Below are 5,362 nucleotides of genomic sequence, written 5' to 3'. Positions count from 1 at the left end.
CTACAGGTACCCTGCAAATGGTGTTCGCTGTCACGCTTTATACGTGCGCGGGAGCGCCAGTTCACACTGGCGACAGATTAGCAGCGCGAACCTTCCGATCCGATCCCAGATCAGTGTTGGCAGCCTTCATTACGGGGTCAGATCCCAATGAGAACCAATCAGCTGATCTGGGAATCATCATTTCTGTGTAGCAAGTCACACAGCCTAAACTGCGAAAAATGTTTTTTAAACGACCTTATTTTATTTGTATTGGGGGAAAACGAGATGACATTGATAACCTGTTTATTTATAATTTATTTATAAATTCTTATCAACCAATAATAATTATTATATGTTCATTATTTAAATTAACAATGGCTTAAACTGGTTGTTTCTTGCTTCATGGTTCAGCACACTGCCGTCAGATGAAGGGTTAACGTTCAGGCTGAAACCCCAGGCCACAGAACTCCATTACACCTGGAGCAGCTAGTCCTTAGGTCACAGATTTGAATAATTGTAATAATTGTGCTCTTGCTAAAGGGTTTAAACCTGAGTTAAGCATGTTGCAATTGACTCTGAGGATTTGCTGTAGTGATGATTTTCATGATGAATTTCATTGGTCAGAAACCTGTGATAACTTTGTGCATTATGGGGTTCAGAAAGTTACTTCATGGTTATGGCTTCAGGTACTTTTCTATGTTTACTAAGTGTGTCTGGCGTATTGGAACATATTAAATACTCTCTGCCTACTGGTCCTCTTTATCGTCGCAATTCTCCAAAAATATTTGAATCCAAAACAATGACTTATTTGACCCAGGTCTGCCAGCTGGAACAACATAATGCCTGGTTTCATCCATGAGTTCCTTCAGTTTGGTTGGGTAGCTTTAAATTATGCTGATACAGTATAGAACACATCTTTGCTAAATGGCTTTAAGTCAGAATTATTCAGGAGAAACAACCCTTGAAGTGATCTGTCCATATCTGCTGCTTATCGCACTACAGCGCAAGCTCATTCAAGGCTCATTTGCGTCACACTGTTTGATCACACTGTTTGATTTGTTTGTTTTACTTGATTTGTTTGATTATTGTATTGTTATATTATGTGAAGCAATCAATTGTGCTGCATTCTATTGTATGAAAAGTGCTATATAAATAAAGTTTTAACTGATTGATCGATTTGATACCTTGGACCATTTACAGCTTGAAGCCATTTAGCCAACAAATGTGTTCCATACTGAATCAGCTTAATTTACAGTTGAATCTAGTCCCGCCCCCCAATTCCCATGGAGATCCACTCAAATGCAACCTTAGTTATAATATCACTTGTAGCGCAACCTGAAATTAAGATATCCAGTGTTGATGATGATGATGTTGTTGATACGTCACAAAGTCATGGCATACAAAGGCTATGAAACCAAGTATACAAAAAATGATTATTATGTTAATTTGTCCAATTATTTTTGAGTCCCTAAAATTGGGGGGCCTATGTATGAAAAGGGCTGTGATTCGCCCTCACATTAAAGCTGAAAATCTGCACTCTGAGCTCATATTCATTACAACTGCAATATCCTGTGGTGGACAGCTAAAATAGCAATGACTTTGTCAATGTCCAAATATTTACGGACCTGACTCTGTCTGTGTGTGTGTGTGTGTGTGTGTGTGCGTGCGTGTGTGTACTGTGTGTGTGTGTGTGTGTGCATATACATATATCCATCCATCCATCCATTATCTTAACCCGCTTATCCTGAACAGGGTTGCAGGGGGGCTGGAGCCTATCCCAGCATACATTGGGCGAAAGGCAGGAATACACCCTGGACAGGTCGCCAGTCCATCGCAGGGCACACACACCATTCACTCACACACTCATACCTACGGGCAATTTAGACTCTCCAATCAGCCTAACCTGCATGTCTTTGGACTGTGGGAGGAAACCGGAGTACCCGGAGGAAACCCACGCAGACACGGGGAGAACATGCAAACTCCGCACAGAGAGGCCCCGGCCGACCGGGATTCAAACCCAGGACCTCCTTGCTGTGAGGCGGCAGTGCTACCCACTGCACCATATACACGTGCCGCCTATATACATATATATATATATACTGTGTGTGTGCGTGTGTGTGTGTGTGTGTGTATATACATATATACTCTGCATTAACATACTGGCCTTTTCACACACTGATATGTTCCGTGTGACACACACAGAGCACACAGGGTCTGGTTGGACACACACAGAGCACACAGGGTCTGGTTGGACACACACAGAGCACACAGGGTCTGGTTGGACACACACAGAGCACACAGGGTCGGGTTGGACACACACAGAGCACACAGGGTCTGGTTGGACACACACAGAGCACACAGGGTCTGGTTGGACACACACAGAGCACACAGGGTCTGGTTGGACACACACAGAGCACACAGAGCACACAGGGTCTGGTTGGACACACACAGAGCACACAGGGTCTGGTTGGACACACACAGAGCACACAGGGTCTGGTTGGACACACACAGAGCACACAGGGTCTGGTTGGACACACACAGAGCACACAGGGTCTGGTTGGACACACACAGAGCACACAGGGTCTGGTTGGACACACACAGAGCACACAGGGTCTGGTTGGACACACACAGAGCACACAGGGTCTGGTTGGACACACAGAGCACACAGGGTCTGGTTGGACACACACAGAGCACACAGGGTCTGGTTGGACGCACACAGAGCACACAGGGTCTGGCAGCTGCACAACGTCCCGTAACTTGCTGGGAGTGTGTAGAACAGGAGGAGTGTTTTTAAACGTTGATTGAGAACGGGCGTACGATTTTACACTTTTCTTGCGGAGCTGAAATTACCTCTCACACTTCTCAACATATATATAACATACACACATATATATAACATAGACTGTACAGGCACACACATACACACATATATAACATACACACATATATATAACATACACACATATATATAACATAGACTGTACCTGCTCCTGACCAGATCATACACACATATATATAACATAGACTGTACCTGCTCCTGACCTGAACATACACACATATATATAACATAGACTGTACCGGCTCCTGACCAGATCAGAAACAAGTCAGACACAGAACCAGTTCCAGATTAGTCAGTGGGAATCAACACAGAATCTGCTCTCCAGACCTCCTGGTCTCTCACACGGTGGACCTCCAGAGGAGGTCTCTCACACGGTGGACCTCCGGAGGAGGTCTCTCACACAGTGGACCTCCAGAGGAGGTCTCTCACACAGTGGACCTCCAGAGGAGGTCTCTCACACAGTGGACCTCCAGAGGAGGTCTCTCACATGGTGGACCTCCAGAACCTTCAGGTCTCTCACACAGTGCCCACATTTCTTCCTGTCCAGAGCCGATGAATCAGCCGGGTTCATTTGGGTTTGGGTTTAGGACGGTATCTCTTTCAGTACCATTAAGACCAGAAGTTATTCTTACCATTTGGTCCCAGTCTGAACTACAAACAGGGAACCTGCAATGTGCTCCTAAAGAACATCTTACTCAAAAAAGTCCCTCTGTGAAGTGCACACAACACGCATATACACACAGACACTAATACACAAAAATGCACACCAACACAGACACTAATACACAAACATGTACACTAATACAGACACTAATACACAAACATGTACACTAATACAGACACTAATACGCAAGCACACTAATACACATACACTAACTCAAACAAACATGTACACTAACACAGACAGGACCACACACACAAACACACACGCACACAAACACACACACGCAATCACACATCTTCACGTGTTACATTACAGTTATTAACGTATTTATTTTCAGTTGCTGTTTCCGCACTAACGTGCGCACACACTCAAACACACACACAAACACACACACACACACAAACACACACGCATACAAACACACACACAAACACACAAACACAAACACACACAAACACACATACAAACACACACACACATACAAACACACACACAAACACACACACATACATACAAACACACACACAAACACACAAACACACAAACACACATACAAACACACACACACACAAACACATACACACAAACACACACACAAACACACACACATACAAACACACACACACACACACACACACACACAAGGCGTTTCTGTTTCTCCTCTCTGAGCCCAGTCCGGGCCCCCACACAGACAGAAGTACGGACGTATTTCACCTCATTTGATCTTGAAAGAGGTGCCATTTGATTCTGCGCTATTTAAAAGCCCTGCTATAAAGCGCTGCAGTGCCGCCTGTGACAGCCCCTCTTTTGGGGAGGAAACGTTCTGACTCCCGGCTTGTGTCTCTGCATACAAACAGCTTGTTTACCGTTTCGCATGCTGTGTGCGTTAGTTCTGCACCCCTCACACCGCGTTACCCCCTTCTCTACGTCCTCGGACTCCTAAGTCGCTCTGGATGAGAACGGCTGCTTGATCACTGAAATGTTTAATGTGTTTTTTACAAGAAGGGCCTTGTCTTCTCTTTATTGTCCTGGAGGCCGGTTTGCAGTGAAAGTTGTTAGTGAATGGATTAGCTGTGACGGGAAACATAGTCCAGTGATACGTGTCCGGAAACCCAGGAGAGTTAGAGTCACAGAGAGCGATTGTTTTGTTTTCACAAACAAGTCGATGCCTTGCAGAATTCTTCAAATGAGAATTTAACCTTTTCTGTAGCTGTGTGTATATACTGTCCAGATGCAGGTATAAGTATTATAAAAGATGAAAAAAAAAAAAAAACTTTTTTCTCTCCAACATCCTGATCAGCTTACTAAAATGGCAGTCTCCCACAATTCAGTGCGTTCTCTCCAGGCCAGGGTAGCTGTCTGCATACAGATTCAGCCCGATTCTGTGATTCTGTGACTCTGTGACTCTGAGACTCTGTGATTCTGTGAATCTGTGACTCTGTGACTGTGACTCTGTCACTCTGTGATTCTGTGATTCTGTGACTCTGTGACTCTGTGATTCTGTGATTCTGTGACTCTGTGACTCTGTGACTCTGTGACTCTGTGACTCTGTGTCTCTGTGACTCTGTGACTCTGTGACTCTGTGATTCTGTGACTCTGTGACTCTGTCTCTCTGTGACTCTGTGACTCTGTGATTCTGTGACTCTGTGACTCTGTCTCTCTGTGACTCTGTGTCTCTGTGACTCTGTGATTCTGTGACTCTGTGACTCTGTGATTCTGTGATTCTGTGACTCTGTGACTCTGTGATTCTGTGACTCTGTGACTCTGTGATTCTGTGACTCTGTGTCTCTGTGACTCTGTGACTGTGACTCTGTGACTCTGTGACTCTGTGACTCTCAGAGCAGTGCAGTCCTGTTGGTGGTGTGTTATCACACATGCGT

Source organism: Conger conger, chromosome 10, assembly GCF_963514075.1.
Source record: "Conger conger chromosome 10, fConCon1.1, whole genome shotgun sequence".
In the NCBI taxonomy this organism is placed as follows: Eukaryota; Metazoa; Chordata; class Actinopteri; order Anguilliformes; family Congridae; genus Conger; species Conger conger.
This window is presented reverse-complemented; position numbering follows the sequence as displayed.